Here is a 17560-nt window from a genome sequence, read left to right on the forward strand (position 1 = left end):
CCCTTCCATCTCTACCAGCATAGCCCAATGGGCAGATCACATGATGATTACTAGTGCCTTTTTGAAGCATGTTTTAATATAGCATTTATCTGGAGATTTTATTGTTGTTGTTTATCCCCACTGTCCTTAGTAATTTGCATTTAATGAGTAGACTACATTTATTTTTATGGCTGACATTTCACAGCAGCAAATAAAAAATACGTAACAGCATCTGGGCAGCAGGCAAGTGCAAAATCCTAATCCTATACTGAACCAGTCTTGGAAGGCATGTTTTCTGTCCATTCCCCCTGAGAATGGAGCTTGAGCTGTCAGAAGGGCTTGCTGAGGAAAGAAAAAGTCATTAGCCACTGTGGATGAACTCAGTTTCTTTGAAGAGCCCTGTCTGCTGTGGACATCAGGAGACTGAGGATATTATGCCTTCTATTACAAAAAGCTGTGATGGTTGAACAGCACCCAACAAATCACTGAGATGTCACCAACCTCAGCTTAACAGACAGCATAGGCAAGACCACTTCATGTTCAGCATTCAGGCATCTCCTCGCAAACAGTTTTCCTCTCTCCACCCTGACCACTCAGCATGTCAGTGGTGTTTGACATCACCTTTGCCTCCAGCTACAAACATGATGAACCCTTGTAATGCATGTGGTTTTAGCATCATTACACAATCGTTACACAAGCAATCCCTAGGTCATTGGGTGCCTTTTTTCCCCTCTTCCCCCTGCCTCCTAAGCGTCTGCCTGCAGCAGAAGCTAGCTCCATTTTCCCACAGCTAAGGAAGGCTGTGGTGGGACAGCAGAGCACCTGCTGACCTGTTGTCATGTAGTCTCAGAACAGGAGGAGCATGTGGGGAAGGTCTCTGCACAGAGTGAACAAGAAGGGTTATTTAGGGGAAATAACAGAAAGCATTAGTAACAACAAGCATGCCACCATTGCTCACTGAGAGAACTGTCCTTACACATCCTCCTCCGTGGAGGCCCTGTAGCTTGTTTTGCTTGTGGAAAAATTAACAAGTTGAGAGCTTGATCCAATTAAGCTCCAATTAAGTTGGATGTAATAACAGAATTTGGCCATATTATACTCTTACGATACACATGCATACACAGAAGGACTGATTTAAGGGGTATAGGGCATCTTAACTTTGGCATTCTCCACCAGCTGAAAACTTGACCATTCATGCTGGTAACAGTCTTTCAGTCTAGTATTTTTATGCAATTAGTACACAAGAACATCTATCAGTATATCTGTCTACATTTGAAACAACTACAGATACATTTTTTCCCATGTCATCCCATGAAAACTTTTTTATCTACTCACTTGCTCTGCCTTTGGCAATTCCTAGTAAAAAATGGAATTTCTTTCTCACCTCAGACGCATTCACCCTCTTTCCAGGAAGCTGTCAAAAAACTTCAAATTTACTCTTATTACCTCTTTTTCCTTATTCCACTGTTGACACACAGTCCTATGCTCATAAACGAGGGTGAACTGCTTTATGTGCAGCTTGTCCAACACCACTACAGAGCTAAACCAAAATGGAGGGTGGGTTTCCTCCAGCCCACGAGTTGTTTTGCCCTACTCCCTGCTAGAATGCAGTTGCCTACCAAAAATGCTTCTCTTCTTTGAACTTTGGTGTAAAGTTGAGGCCAAATCTACCTGCAAAACAATGATTCCTAGAAAGATACGAAACCAAGAAAACTATCATTTTTCCAAATTATAGCCATACTAGGAAGACATGAGGAATAAGATGCAGGGGGTCGTATAATTAGCTAAAAATCTACTGATGTCTTTCTGTGCTTGCCACAGCACACAGGCTGTGAGTCACAACTCCTGAGGCTTCCAGTTAACAACTTAAAAGGAGAAATGATCAATATCGTTTTTCTCAGTGAGTGATTAAGACTGCTTTTAACAATGCAGTCAAGCATGCTATGTACTAAAAGGGATGATTCATTAGTTACTTGGAAGAGGAGCATCATCCTTTCTCAGTTCAGAAGCCAGAGGGATTGGCCAGTGCTCCATGAGCATGGCTGATTAGCATGTAGAGAGGAGAGGAAATACTGGCTACTTTTGTCCCTGTCCGCACATCTGCAGTGCTCTTCTCATTAAAGCAAGAAAGAAATTGGGGAATTTTGTATTCAGCAGTGACATTGTTTTAATCATACTTTGCATAAGTCTGACACCAGAGCTGGCTGCTGGCAGCTCCTGGCAGCTCCCTCCTCTGCCCTGCAGTCACAGGTGCCTGCATCCAGCCCAAAGCACGATCTTCATGGTCCTGCCAAGAAGCCCAAATAGCAATTCCAGCTGTTCTGCACACCACTTTCTGATGTTGCCTTGGCACATACATGGGAAATTTTTTCATCCTGATTTTTGTGGTGATTGCCTCTTCTGAAATAAAAAATTACAGTTATAGGTAGAACTGGCAAAGAAGACAATTAATGTGTTTTTTTCTTATTTGAACAATATTGATGCTTAAATGTAATTTATAACAACTGCTCCCAACTTTCCATCATCTGAAGTTTGCTAATAGTATTCTTCCTTTTAAGATGAGGTCATGCATGAATATGCAAGAATATGCTGCTCCCAAGCCTTTTTAGGTTTGGGTAGTTCCACATTTTGAGGCATTCTTTGCAACACCCTGGTGGTGCAATATAGAAGTGTGATGACATAACCATCTGAAAGGTAACACTGGGATTTCTTGCAGTCTTCTTCCTGCGAGGAGAAATGATGTTGCCAAAGCCTGCACGCAAAGTATTTCCAACAAGTGGAAATTGATGTTGCTGTCTTTCTATCACAATGCAAGTTTCATATATAAGCAAGTGCAAAGCAAGTTTTTTTCTGAAGAGACTGATCAAAACTGTCACATGCAAGACCTACATCTCCTCACCCTTTTATTAGAGCCGAAATATCAGACACAAGTATAACTTACGTGCAATTAATTTTGCATGCTTCTAAATGCAGTTCCATGTAATCATTTGGACACGCTGTACTGAGAAAACTGGCAGCAATTCCGAGATTGATGCACGCGACAGACCTCTGACACCAGCTTAAAGATGTTCAGTATCTGCAATGCTAGTTTACGTACAATGCCTTTGCATCCAGACACAACCACCACACTATTCCTAAGCACATTTCTATCCTGGATTCTACCAATTTCATAGAAACTCAGCATGTCATCCTTGAGCTAAGCCTTTGCCTCAGTGTTTCTCTCTCCACTTTAGCTTAGTCTTTCTTTTGACCTAATCCTGGCTACCCCTTTTGCCTTTCACCTCTCTTCTCCTCTGTCACAAGTTGCCTCCTTGGCTGCCACAGAACCAGCTATTTAAGCAAAATGATTCATCTTCTTCTCCCTTACTCATGCCTCTCTTTTCTTGAAGACATCTGGATGGGATGAAAAGAGATGCAGCCTCCACATACAGCCTCCACACAGCAGGACAACGCTGACCCATGTGAAGCAGTAGCAGCTCTAAAGGGTGTAGATCCTGTCAGTCCTTCCCTCCCCACACATACGAGAAGTATCCTGCCCTGAATGTGGCCTACCCTCAACTCTCCTGTGCTAGTTGGTATTTATTACCAGCCTTTCATTACCCAAATCCTTTCTTATTTCACTTATTTCACCCATTTGAGTGCAGAGTGTGCTTCCCATAAAGATGGAGTGGAAAAGAGTCTCTGCAGGTGCCTGTCTAGCTGAGTTCCTGACAGAAAGGCCACAGGGATTTTGGATTATATTATAAATTATTTAAGGGTGCTTAAAGCCTTGGCTGTGTAAATTCCATACAATAAAATTCCAAACATACAACTTGAAGCAAATATTACTATTGAAGTAAGAACTGCTTTCAAGAAGAAATAAGATTTTTTTTGCAACTCAAAAAGATCATATTTTGGTCTAAAACAAGGATAATTTTTGTGGGTTTGAAGGTCAAAGAAATGTCTCTTGAAAGCCAAACAATTTAATTGAAACATGGGCCATTTAGGGTTCCTTTTCATTAAATAGTGGAATATATTGACCAAAAGAAGGATCTTCTGTGAAAATCTCATCTTCAGTCAGAGTTTAAAACTCCTGAATCTCCTGAACATACGCACAGCACACATTGGACACAAAGTGAAATCATAATCATCCTCATCATATCTAGGTATATAACCATTGAAGAGCAATTTATCCCATGTAAAATCAGAGCATTATCAAGTCCATATGCGAAGTGTTATGTAACTTACATCAGTTTTTCTTTTACCATCATGCTTCAGCTTTCAGCAGAAGCTTCAAAGACAAATAAGACATTAGTCATTTAACTGGTGATATATAGTAGTCTTATTTGTCATCTGTGGCAGGGTTTTGCTTTTAAGCTTAAGTTAAAGCAATTAATTTGGGCCCTAAGTGACACAAGTGCATAAGCTTCATTGCAGCAGATCTCTGATAATGCTGAACACAGAGCAAGGTCAGACCTTGGGCCCAAAAAGTGAGCACAGTGCTGAATGACTGCTAAGACTATTTTTTTTCTGTAACTCAAGCAAACTTGTATGTTGCTATTCTGACACTTGGTTGGAAACGGCTACACCATTGTAGCTGAAATATTTCCTGCCTTCTCCCCTCAGATCCCCAGAAGACACAGCCAGAGGCATTTATTTAGCATTGAAAATATCTGAACAATTTATTCATATTTAAGAAAGTACAGAAGAACTGAAAATTATATAGTTTAGTGGAAAGAGCTGGGCAGCCTTTTCCTGGGAGTTAATACCCATGTTCTGTATAATGGCCAAATGGCCATTTTTCTTTATCAGTAATTCAGTGAGATTGTTACTCTGCCAGTCTCTGAAAGGTCATCTATAACTGTTAATATATAACTCACCGATGTGTCATTTCTTCCCTAAAGTGTTATTTCAGGCGCTGCAGGGGAATTCCCTCCGATGCCTGTGCCAGGGCAAAGGTATGCTGGCAGCTGCAGTTTCACAAAGGGAGACCAGCGACAAGGCCAGCTTGGGAGCGTTTGTCTCCCATCCCTGCCTTGCCTCCAGCTGCCTCTTCACACTCACACTGTTCCGCAACTGTTGTTGGGGCTGGCTGTAAATCAGGTCACTGAGCTGATCCAAGTTACAAATGATCTGTTTTTTAATTACAAGGTTGTTCTTGATACAGGTTGATTTTCTTACCAGAATGATGCCAGAAACTGCAGTGGTAGTGCTAGTGAGGAGGCCGGGCCCTGGGACAGAGAGGAGAGCAGTCGGGCTAGCGGGCACTGGTGGGGGTTCACGGAACTGCTGGCTCAGATGGGGTCTCTTCCACTAATACGGGTCGAATGCAGTCAGGAGGGTGTTATCATAAACTGTTCACAAACAGAAAGTTCACACACAAAAGGATCATGCATTGGTTTAAAAAAGACTAAAACGAAACAGTAAAAATTGTTCCATACGTGACTTCTGCAGAAAACGGAGCTACATACAAAGGTGTTAGAGAACGTGTATACATATACACACATGCACATGCATACACACACACAAATAATCCCTAAATTCAAAAGAAATGCAAAATATGTCTCACTTCAGAGATTTTGCCAACCTTCAAAGCCTGCCTGCAGCTCTGATCCCCCCGATGGCCCGTTCATGAAAGCAACAACGAGGAAAGCCTATAGAGGGAGCAGGTCGCCTTCTTTTCCTGAGCGACAGGAGTTTTCAGCCTCAAGCGACTACTCCGAGAGAACGGAGGGACAAAGGTAGAGGATGAAAATGTCTTAAGGAGCAGTCCCAAGGGCCAGGGCCGTTGCCTTGCAAAAAGGGGGAGCAGCAGCAGCACCTGCCTCTCAGGGCATGGGCAAGAGGGCTGCACATCCACATCTTTTCCTCCTTTCCACTTCTTCATGGTCACACTGTGAGCCCTACAAGGAGACAGGAATCTCTGCAGTCTCCCCCTTCTGCAGTTGCTGGGGTGTTCTGGCATTTCAGCCTCTTCTCTGCACATTGCAGGACAGAGATGTGCTTGATTGGAAATCGAGCAGAATTTCCATCTTCCAACACCTACAGCCAAAGTAATAGAGCAGTGCCTAGAAGTGAAGGAAGAACGTAGTAAGGAAAGCCAGGCATTTCCTGTTGAACAGCAAGAGTAACTAGAAAATGCGTAACTGTATGTCACAGACAACGTAACAGAAGCAGCATTAAGCAGAATCAATACTAAATCTGCATTCAGAAGACAGAATATGCAGAAATATCAAAGAGTTAGTTATTGTCAGTAGAGGCTACGTGCCTGAATTGACCATTAGATTTATTCTAATTTACATGTGCATACACAAAAATGCCTAAAAATCTTTAAGCCATGTATACCTGTACTGTAGGTCCAGAAAATCTATTTGTACAACTGTAAAGCCCAGAAGGGCCAGCTGAGTCAGCTGAGCATGACACAAATCTGTGCCAAAAGCCTTTGCTTTACTATGTTTATTACAGTCCAACAAAACAGAATATAAGAATTCTTTTTATTTTTATTTTTCCTTTTCCTTTTTCTTTTTCTTTTTGAAACCAATAGGGAGCTGTGACAAAAAAAATTTAACAGAAACCAGACCTTATCAAACAAACCCAGATTCAGCCTTTGAGATGAAAGACTAGCTACTCAAAAATACCTGTTTGGGAGCAATGACTTTTGTAAGATGCTTAACTGAGTAGTATATGTGTTCTCAACTCAGAAGTAACAATTACAAATGAAAAAGTGGTGAGCAATATATTACAAATACCCATATGCACTATTTACTACGTTGTACCTGTGAGTTCTCTTTGGAGAAAGACTGGCCACCAGAGTGTGTACCAGCTAACTTACATTTCTGAAAAAATCTAAGAACTGGCATAAAGCATATGATACTTATACATTAAAATTATACTAAGAGCTCTTCTCCCTACGCAATAGCATTTTTCTCCTGGGGAGCGAAAGCAGATCTTAGGGCTGCAACATAAATGGTTAAGCGCAAGTCATGCAGCAGTAAAACAGAAAAGGAACACTCCATGCACTTCAATCCCAGGCACTGCAGCGTGAGGCATTAAAAAAAGATATGACTTTTCCTCAGCTAACCCATGTAATGCATTTCATCTTTCGATACAGGTTTGCCTTTTTTTTTCTTTTTCTTGCATCATTAGAGAGAGGTCATTTGAGGAATAAATTCTGCATAGTGATATGATTCAGCAACTTTCTGGAAAACAAAAATGCAGCCCTTTTTTTTGCTGCACTAATGAAATACAACTAGCAATAATGTTCTTCGAATCGAGCCTAACTGAAAGCAGGCAATGTACCATGTAAGCTGAAGCTCAGTGGTCTTGGATCACTATGTCATTTTTCATGGTTTTTTATATGATTGAATATGAGCTGAACATACCCTGCTGCTGAAACCAGGCCAATGACAACAAATACATTATTGTACAAGCTGTTGCATTACCAAGAATGGCTCAGCAAATGCATTTTCCTTTTTATCCAAATTCTAGGTAGTTTTTGTCCATACCAGCATGTAAGACCATAATTTCTGAGTATCTCCCAAAGGCATATCCACAGAAACCTCATCCTGCAGTTCCATGAGGGCAAAGCCCTCTGTCATGGGCTTGCCATGTCATAACTTTTTTCGTGCAAGGGTACTGAATGGTACTCATTAACATCACTGCAGAAACAATAAATGATTTTGCATATTTGGTATTGTCTACCCAGGAGTGCTCCCATGCTGTGAAATGAGTTCTGGATCAAAAAGCATTTGCCTTAAGAGGAACAAAATCCCCCGCAGTGACACACAGGGTAGTCAAGAGAATTTAGGAAGCCATAGTGTCCTAGTGCTTCACGGGCATGTTTCCCATCAAAAATATCCTAATAGAGAAATCCTTGTCTATTTAGCCTGATAGAGGAGTCCTGTCTCCAGGCAGGCACGAACCCGTAGCACTGGCAAGTGATGAGCACCTGAGCCGGGATGGGCTGCATATCCTGGCTTAGGGCACATGCTGCTTTTTTCTCCAAGCAACATGTAGGAGTGACAGGCAGCATGTGTCCACCATACCACTGTGACCCTTCCCGCTGCAGCAGCAGGAGAGCTGCCATTGCAATTCTGCAGCTGGCAGCAACGGCAGCCTTGTGAGGAGCAGATCCCACCTTCCCTGTGAACCAACCTGAAGATGAAAAGTGCTGCCTAAGCGCCCACACTTACTGTTACTGGCAGAGCTGCATGGGGACATTTGCAGGCAGCGCCTGTGGGCATGGCTAACCACTAACCAGTGTGGAGCCTTTACTCTTAGAAGCGTCAAGCAATATTCCCCAAACATATTGCCATTTGCAAAAGAAAAAGTCATTCTGACAACAAAGTCTTCCAGTGACTAAGTGGCCAGTGTGTTGCTGGCATTTAATAGCTGGCAGAATTTCTATCATAAACATTGCTATCAGACTATTGTATCTCAGCTGTAAAATCTTGCTCCAGGCTGATATTTGGCAAACAAGACCCAGCAAGATAATACTTTTTTAAACACATTATCCTATTTGAGTAATCTACAGACAGGTAAATTAAGAAGTCTGCAAGTGTGGGCCCCAGTGACACCTTTGCCAATTCTTCTCTACTGATGCTATGGCCATCAGGGGAAGCGAGCACCTGGCCATCCCAGAAGCGCCTGCTCTGGGGCTTTCCTCTTACCTCCAGATGCCCTGAACAGTTCAGATAAAAATGCTGGGGAGGCACAGGGCAGTGCAGACAAGCTGCAGTCGGTGAGGAAACCCAGAGAAGAGTTTTCCCATGAGAAAAGCCCATCTGAGAACACACACATAGCAAGATACTGATTACCTTTGTACACAGGCAAAGAAGAGCAGCTGCTGGGAACTCCCAGAGTCCTACCTAGCCATATGCATGCCTCCTTCCAGATCCAGAGTAGCCAGCTTTTCCATGTAAGTGAAAGAAAAATTGCACCTATTTCTATCTCAGAGGAAATGTCTGCTTGTTGCTTCAAAATTAAAACAGCTTCTCGGTCATAATGCCATAACACTGCATTGGCTACACAGTTGTCTTGTATTTCAAAAGGTTTCCTGTGGACTCTGCCACATCTGACAAATGCTTTGGTGGAAAACTTGTCAACCACTGGCCCTTCTGAAGGGAGATTTCCCGATGTGCACAGACTATATCCACAGGACAAATAAGCGGTTAAATGCAACAGGGATGAAAAGCTCTGCACTAAACAGTAGCAACTCTTCATGTATCCACATTGAAATAGTCAGGATTTATAGTCAGAAATACTCTCTTCATTGATTTTGTTATTAAAAATCTGTTACGGCTAAGGTTTTTTTTAAATACTGAATCCCATTTCCAAATGCCCTAAGGGAACAACAGCCGCAACAATAAAATTAGGAACCCATTACTGAAGATAAAATTAGAATAACTAAGCTCAACACTATACAGGGAAAGTGAATTGTTAAAATGTATGAGGTGAAATGTTTTCTAACTATTCCAATGTTAAACTTCATTTTGTCCTTGGAATGAGCAAGGGCAGAAATTTCTGACAAGCTACCGCAGTATTAAACACAACTGTGTTTGGTGCAAGTTACATGCTAAATGAGTAGATTTTCTCAGTATAGTTAAGGCCAAAGAAGCTTAATAAGATATTTTAAATTTATTTTTAATTAACAAGACTTTATTTTAAATGCTTTTAACCCTCCCTTCCTTCAAGACTGGGATTCAGGGAAGTACTGAGAAAATAGATGGTTTACTTTTCAGCCCTGCTTACACAGGAAACCTGGAGGGATATCTCAAGTGAAGGAGATTCTGCAGCAAGCCTGGAGAAGCCACTGTTATTGCACCTACCACCTCCGTGGCACAAGCAGCAGAAGGTGACAGGTATCCACCTATCTGTACTAGAGCAACCACTCAGATACTTCATAGTGAAATTTCCTAAGGTAGGTAGGACTAACGTTCCAGAGCATACATACTACCGTGCTCTGGGTGAGTTAGGCTTCCTTTATTACTCCTGAACAAGTATCTTAATGAGATGGATATTCTCACGCTGCCTGCGCACAGTGCACACACAGGTTGCATAGGCTGGAGAATGACAGTTCTTTCCCGCAATCACGCTGAAAATTGCATTCCCTTGGTTTTTTTCAGGAGTGAAAAAAGAAACTGTGCCTTTGCAAAACCATAACTGTCTCATAATATCCAAAATGGGATAAGAGTGGCAGGGGGCTGTTGTGGTCTGCTTTTTCTTCTCACGTTAGGTAACTTCCCCCTTCCTACTCCTCATCCAGACACAAACATGTGGCTGTCATAAACTCTTTAAGGGAATATTGTCAAATACATTCACCAAACATTCTGACATTAACGAAAAAGAATCACTTAAATTAAAAAAATACAGTAATGAAAATACTCTGTTTTGAGCATTGCTTCACATTAGTGAACAGCTCGTTTGCTATTCCTGGGTATTAGAGTTGAGCTCAGTGCTTTTGCAATAGATATTTTTAAATAAAGGTTAAAGAACATGTTTGTCTTACGTTAGGTACTCAAAATGTCTGTGCACACAAACAAGCCCCCTCTTCTTATGGTAGTCTCTGTAAGTCTTGAAATAAGCAGACAGACCAAATACACATGGGTTTCACAAACTGTTCTCCAGCCAAAATCTACACATATTAGCTGACTCCTTATCTCCACTTCAATCAAATGAGCTGATTGTTAAAGTTTTACAAAGCAACCCAGCAGCAAGGTGAAAGATGAAGAGATTATTGAATAATAGATAAGAATATTTTTAGTTAGCTCAGATGTATTCATGCATCTGAGAAATCACCAGGAAAAAGTTCTCAGAAAGGCACTGGATGAATTTCAGCAAAAGCAACCCCACTGTCAGCACCCCACGAGGCCCAGGGGCTCCCTGAGGTCAGGGTGCTGGGGGCTCCCCATGAAAGGTGGCAGGGCAGAGCCCATAACAGGGCTGCTGGGGGCCACTGGGGAATCCGAGACAGCCCCAGTCCTGGGCATTGGGCACCTCCCTGGCATTTGGGACATGGACCCATGGGTAGGACCAGCACAGGGGGACCAGGGCCGGGCAGGGCTGTGGGCAGGGCAGCATCACTGTGGCAGGGACCAACAGCCACAGGGGGGCTGGAATGGGCTCCTGGGCTGTAGGCAGGGTGGGGGCAGCCCCAGGGGCCTGGGCAGGAGCAGCCAGGGTTAGGGTGCCCTCAGGGCCCTGACACTGTCATGCAGAGATGCAAAATTACTAAGGAAAAGTTCCCAGTCTTTCTGCTCCTGGAATTGATGAAGATAACATTTTTACTTCCTTTTCACTCATAGGTTTACAAGCCTAGCAATCCTGCCCTCAAATTTGCAGCAGCTGGAACTGTAAACCCCTTCACAAGGTCATTCTTTCCCATCACGTTTCCCACACTGTTGGTAAAAGCAGGGACAACAAAGAATTTGTAATGCTCTGGAAAGGACCTTTCCAAGGTGCAAAAGAAGGAAACTACCAAATTGTCTGATTCCAGCATTGTTCTGCTTCTTACCCGGCATCCTTTAATTGAGCAAGAATCATTGCTCCTTTATTATGGTCTGAAGAGACACAGGTTTTTAAAAGATCTTTTCACTGCCTGAGCCAGCCCTCTCCTTACTGTCTTTCCCTTTTAATGAAGATCACAGGGCGGTTGACATCTTTGATCTCACCACAGATTCTGAGAGCCTCTGAAGAAGTGAAGGTATAATAACATCATTCACTTAAGAGACAGAGAGATACTGACTGAAACTGCATCTACTGAAATAAAGTACTAGTGAATAATGAAGAGTTGCTTGGATATTCAGAACTTCATTCATCAAAAAACTTTTCTGAAAGGAACTGGTTCATGTGTTCCTGCAAACGCTAAAACAAGAAGTGCCATGCTAAATCAGGCTTGGCATTTAGTCTAGAATCAAAGTACTTGCGCATAGTCCGTCCCCCCACAACACCGATTACAGAACAGAAAAGCTCTTATCTTACCTCATGTACAGCTATGAGACTAAATGCAGTAGCAAGGTAGAAAATCCTTTAGAGACAGGTGTAAACAGGGGATGCTTACCTCTGTAGTATGCAAGCACTGTCCATCAAAATGTAATGGTATGACACCCCCAAAAATACTACACCATGGGAAAAGACCCCAAATTTGGTCTTTTGGGGTAGGGACAGCCATAAACCTGCAGCACCATGGAGCACAGCGCTGCCTAATTTACCTTGATTTTCTGACAGGACATTTTTGGTGAACTCCTTGTTCCCCTAGCTAGACTGCTGTAGGCGGCTGAGCTAACATGTTCAAAATTAGCTCAGATGCATGTAAGTTATACCTTGGGTCCTGGAGAAAAAGAGCAGGTACAAACTGCTGCTTGAGACTGCAGCAGAGACATAGCCCAGCATTTTCAGACCTCTGTCCAGAAAAGTGTTTCGGCAGACATGTATCTGTAAGGCTCTGAATAGACTTGGCAACTGCGTTGGCTTAATAATGGTGAAACATGTTGTGAGCTCCCTTTCGGGCTGGGCATTATCTCTGAAGGGTTTTATAAAATGCAGCAGACCCTTAGGAAGCAGAAAACATAGTTTATTCAATTTTTTTCTTCTCCACATGGATGCACTGGAAGTAGGCTGTTTTGGCATAAACCCCAGACATATTATAGCAAATGCCAGAAGCCATCAAAGGCCCAGCAAAGTGAGTTTTGGGGGGTATTGGCAGATACAAGCAGGGCCTTTGTCCCAAGGCCAGGCAAGCCCAAGTGCCAAGTGACAGAAAGCAGGATGAACACTGGCAACATGGGACAGGGAGCCCCACGTCATCTTTCTGTGAGGACTTGGCCAAGCTATTGTGCCATTGCAGTGTGCAGGCTCCTGAATGCTGCTCTAAGTAGCACATCTTACTAAGAAAATAGTGGTAAATAAAACTGTGCATTATATTCTTGTTCTGGTGACAACCTTTTTCAAAAGAAACCCACAACAAGCACCTTCAAAAGAAGAATATCATGTAAGAACCCCTCACAGAGTCCCAGCCTGTACCCATGCACACACACACAGACCAGCATATTTATCCAAAACAATCCCACATAGGATCCTACTTCAGATCTTGCAGATCGCAAGGAGGTGGAGGGTCATCCACATGCAGATCCACTTCTTTTGCTGCTGTTTGGATCTACCATCTGCATCTTCTGCTTCCCAGCTCCCTCAAAGTGAAGTTTCAGGGTGACTGACATACTGAAAATCTCCCTGCCTGCAGCCTGCAGGCTGTGTTAGCTGACCTTCACTCCTGTAATTGCACCGTTTGACATTTGAAGATGTGTTCTCATTTTGGGGGAATAATGCACATGCCTCAACTCCCTTCTCAGATGTGTCATCCCACTGCTATTCATTTTTTAAGCTACAGTTTGGTATTCTTTTAAGTGAGCACAATTGCAAATAAAGCGGTCCCCGCTTTCTCCCACTCCCACATCTTCTCCCAGATCGTCTGTTGAACTGTGCCATCATAAATATTTGTGTGGCTACATGGTGAACCAGATCAGGGAACCGATCCAGCTGAAAAACAGTCCTGGGGAAAAAAATATGCAATTTTTCCAATATAGTTCCCCATAATGTCATACAAATTGTATGCTGCAATTGTAACGAGGTTTCTCTAAGAGCAGCAATGACTGACTGAGAGAAGGAAAGGGGAACAGTCTGCTTTTTTAAGCAGCTCTGCTGGCCTTAATGTGGTGCCATGGTTTGGCATTTGCTTTCACCAGCATTTGTCCCCAGAAAGCACATAGAAACCCCTGTTTTGGGGAGTAAACAGGCATAGAGTTACTAAAAGTTCATCCTGAATGCCCAGGGAAAAGTTCTTTGCACAGTGATATCTAATTTTCACCTGCATTTCCCACCAAGTCCATAAACTCCAAGACAGTGTCTTATATTGGAAGAAGAGCTTTCTCCTATCAACGACAAGCTCAGGGATCCTTTGGAGTCAACCGCTAGCACTTCAGAGGCACACAGCCTACTTCTCTCGCTTTCTCTGGATTTGAGGACTGATGAGGCAGAATACTGCCTGGTTACCTATTCCACAGCCCTGTAAATGGGAGGGACAAGTCTGGAAGCATTACCATTTGATTTCAATTTCTCAAAAAGCCTTTTGAAAACAGCTCACCTCCCCATTTAACAGTTTCTAATAAACTAAGCCTAAAACTAGAGCCAGAAAGTCGTGACACTTACTCCCTCAATTTTGCTTCTTTTTGTCTCATTTTCTTTCTTCGCAATAAAGTGACAATTCCACTGCCAATATTTCTCAGGATATATGTGATAATCCTTTGTGAGACACTTGAAAATTGCAGTTAAACGCAAGCTTGCTGCTGAATAAAGCTGTACAGAATGTAAAAATGTCCTTCCCTTGCCTCCTCCACTTCAAAAAAAAGACAATCAAGAGTTACTGTTTTCTCCCCACTGGTTTGTGGTGTGAGATAGCAAGGATATGAAACTAGCTGATCCCATGAGTGGGAGGAGTGACTACAAAGAGTACCCTTATTGTTTCCAGTAACTGTACAATTATCTTAAATTGTGGCTATCTTTTCACCAGTGGGCTTAATGTATTCAGATTAAGGGCAGCGTCTAAGCGAACATTACAATTTCCTGAAGAGACTGCAAACCAGCAGTCTTCCCTGAAACCGTATACCATCGCTTACCCTTCACTAAACTAGAAACACAAAGGCTGTATGCTGTCATATGCTAGGGGACCTCCTACATGCAGTGTCTGTGCCGTGGCAAGCCTAGGGATAGAGCTCTAATACATAAATTGATGGACATATTTAGCTTGAAGCAGTTTATCCAGTAAAGGTTGGGGGAAATTGTGCACAAAGATAACAGGGAAGGACCGATCCTAGTCATCTCTACTATTTGGGTAGCTCTGTTGATTTTGGAGAAAGCCAAACAGGACTTGGCTATGTAACAAACAGGCAAGCATTTTTAGACATTAAATGGGTTTGAACTCTAGAGACCCTAGAGAATGTAAAATCTACTGCTGGGCAGAGACTGCATAGGGAAGCCAGAGGCCTGTTTTTAACATATCCTTTGGAAAGCTGGCAAGAACTGCCTTTGAATTTTTCCTCCAATTCAACTGTCAGTTCTCCAAAATTTGTTCTGTCTCTACTCCTGGCTGTAATAGTGTGGCTGTTAGAGCTGTGATGGTCTCAGAACATAACCAAGGCAATATTTGTAACAACAGGCCCTAGTTTTTCTTAAATTAAATTGTGGTTGGGTTTGTTTGTGGTTTCTTTTTTTTTTTTTTGGGGGGGGGGGCGCGGGGCGGAGAGGGGAAGCAGACAGATTTTCAGGTGCACAAGCCCATCTCCATAACATTGAAAAGTCAGTGTGCTTAGAAGTGTGTCTGAGTTTTTTTCTAGCTATGTCTGTCTAGCAAAAGATATGACACCTCCTTTCAACACCTTGATTTGATGCTCAGCTCGCTCTCTCCCCAGTAAAGCCTCCTCTAACACCATCTGCATTCTGACAGCACTCCTAATCCGGTCTTTACCCATTGTTTTCATACCTTCATTTCTACCTTTGTTCCCATCCTTCTCACCCTACTCCAGCTCCTCCTTAAGGCCTCATTGAGCAGATCCTCTGGATTGCCCACTCTTATTACTCTGAAGTTCCTTTGCCAGACCCCTGTCAGGCAGGAGTAATTCCACAAACCTTGGTCTTCTGCAAGGCAAAGCCACCAGAGAGGTTCCCATCCAGCCAGAGCCGCTTGCCCGGGCAGACGCTGCCTGATAACTGCATGATGGGACTGCGCTGCTGACTACATTGCCGCTGCCATCAGGAGTGAAAACAGCCCTCAAAAATAAGGTTCCTTTCAGCTTTGATAATTTCAGTGATAGGGTTCAGTCCGCTGCCTGGCACACAGTTGCAGAGGCAGAGCCGTGGGGGTGAAGTGGGGATGGAAGTGAAAAGCTGAGCATAGGGCAAAGGAGGAAAGTGGTGGGTTCAGGTCGGGAATCACTTGAGTATGTGCGCGCTGCAGAGAATGTCAGTGGGTCAGAAAGGAGCTTTCTCAGTAGCAAGGAAGCAGCCAGCACACAACAGGCAGTATATTTTCCCTGTGGTACTTAATAACACAGCATTTTGTGAGCTCTGACCACAACTAATGTGTAGAAAATGCAGGAACATTTTGCAATATTTTTAACATTGTTGTGTCACAGTGTTCTCCAGTTCTGCAGGACTGGTTAACAGGGACAAGAACAGGTGAGGACCCTGCTGAGCAAGGGGAAAAGAAATTCAGGGGAAGGAGAATTTTGCCTCACTGGGCCATCAAGAACTGAAGGGGCCAGCACCCTGCAGACGTGCACAGTTGGCAGCACCACAGGGACCCATCAGATGCTGTTTCTGCAACTGAAGACCAAAGAAAGCCCCTTGAAAGAAGGGTGCTGGGTGGAGAAGGAAGAATTTCTAGCAATGCTTTACAGAACAGCGAGTTTCCCCATATTCAAACTTGGCTAAGGGCTGTGCTGAAGAGTGGGAATGCCTTAGATAGGACGAAAGGAGAAAAACAATGCCCCAGCCTTCTGCCTTGCACAGGCTGTATGGACATTTGAGGTGCCGATGAATCAAGATGAATCAGCCCTATTATACCACAGATCGTAACCATGATGTAAACAGGTGATGCAGCAGCTGACTCAGAGGCACCTTGCGTGTCCAGGGTGAGGCACAGGGCTGGGGACAGCAAGCTGTCAGCCATCCCCAAATAAACTCATAAAGCCTGGGCAACAGGCCCAAGGGATTTTGCCCTCTCTAGTTCAAATAACCAATACATACCATGCCAACCTGTAACGTGCAAAGGCTCACTGACTGACTTTAAAAGAGCAAGTCCTCCTTCAGGATTGATTTGTCTCGCCAGTGAGGTGACTGACAACAAGTAAAGGTGCTGTGACCACAGCCTGGCTCAGCACACTCAGAGGAGACAGGGGATGGTTGTTACGTAGGACCTTCTCTGAGGAGCAGTTGAAGGGTAGCCAGGGACACGTGTAAAGACTCGTATCACTAGCAAGAACTGATTGACGGGGCATAAACAAAAATCTAAGAGACTATGCACTAGACTATGCTGAGCCTTTAAAAACCAGCTCTGAGCAAGGGTTGCTGTGTGAACCTCACCGCGGACATCTGGCAGCAGAGCCACATAAGGCAGCAAACCACATGGCAAAATAATAAAGAACACATCATATTTCAGCGGCATCAGTTTCCCAGTCCAGTCTCTCACATGGTGGTATGAGCAGCTGTGCTGGCAAGGAGAAGAAGGCCATCTTGGCTTGAGATCTCAGCTGGGATCAGATCTGCCACCAGGGAATTTCCCTTGAGACTACATCCCTGAGCTGCCCAAGATGACTTGACCCCGCACTGTATTTCTCCGAAGTGGAGTTTCTCTAAAATATCCCTCACACGCTGCAGATAATAATTAGCTGTCAGTTTGCAAGGAATGTGACTTACATGCCTCCCCCTGTGTCACATGCAATGCTTGCTGGCATGCACAAAATGCAGGCAGAGCTGTCACAAGAAGATTTGATAGCATCCCTCTCCCAGACCATCCTACTGTGGAGCTTCTTCCTGCCTTTCACACTTCTAC

At 43.5% G+C, this 17560-nt stretch overlaps 1 long non-coding RNA gene across 1 annotated transcript in view; it reads right to left on the reverse strand.

Moving 5' to 3' along the window:
- Positions 1–4337: 4337 nt before the first annotated feature.
- The window catches only part of LOC121089150, a 118425-nt gene continuing 105202 nt past the window's right edge, over positions 4338–17560 (reverse strand). The window contains exons 10-11 of the long non-coding RNA XR_005828141.1: positions 5546–6026; positions 4338–5312 (exon numbers count right to left, since the gene is read on the reverse strand). This is a non-coding gene — a long non-coding RNA (uncharacterized LOC121089150). The remainder of the gene's footprint in view (positions 5313–5545; positions 6027–17560) is intronic.

Source organism: Falco naumanni, chromosome 5 (assembly GCF_017639655.2).
Source record: "Falco naumanni isolate bFalNau1 chromosome 5, bFalNau1.pat, whole genome shotgun sequence".
Taxonomy (NCBI): Eukaryota; Metazoa; Chordata; class Aves; order Falconiformes; family Falconidae; genus Falco; species Falco naumanni.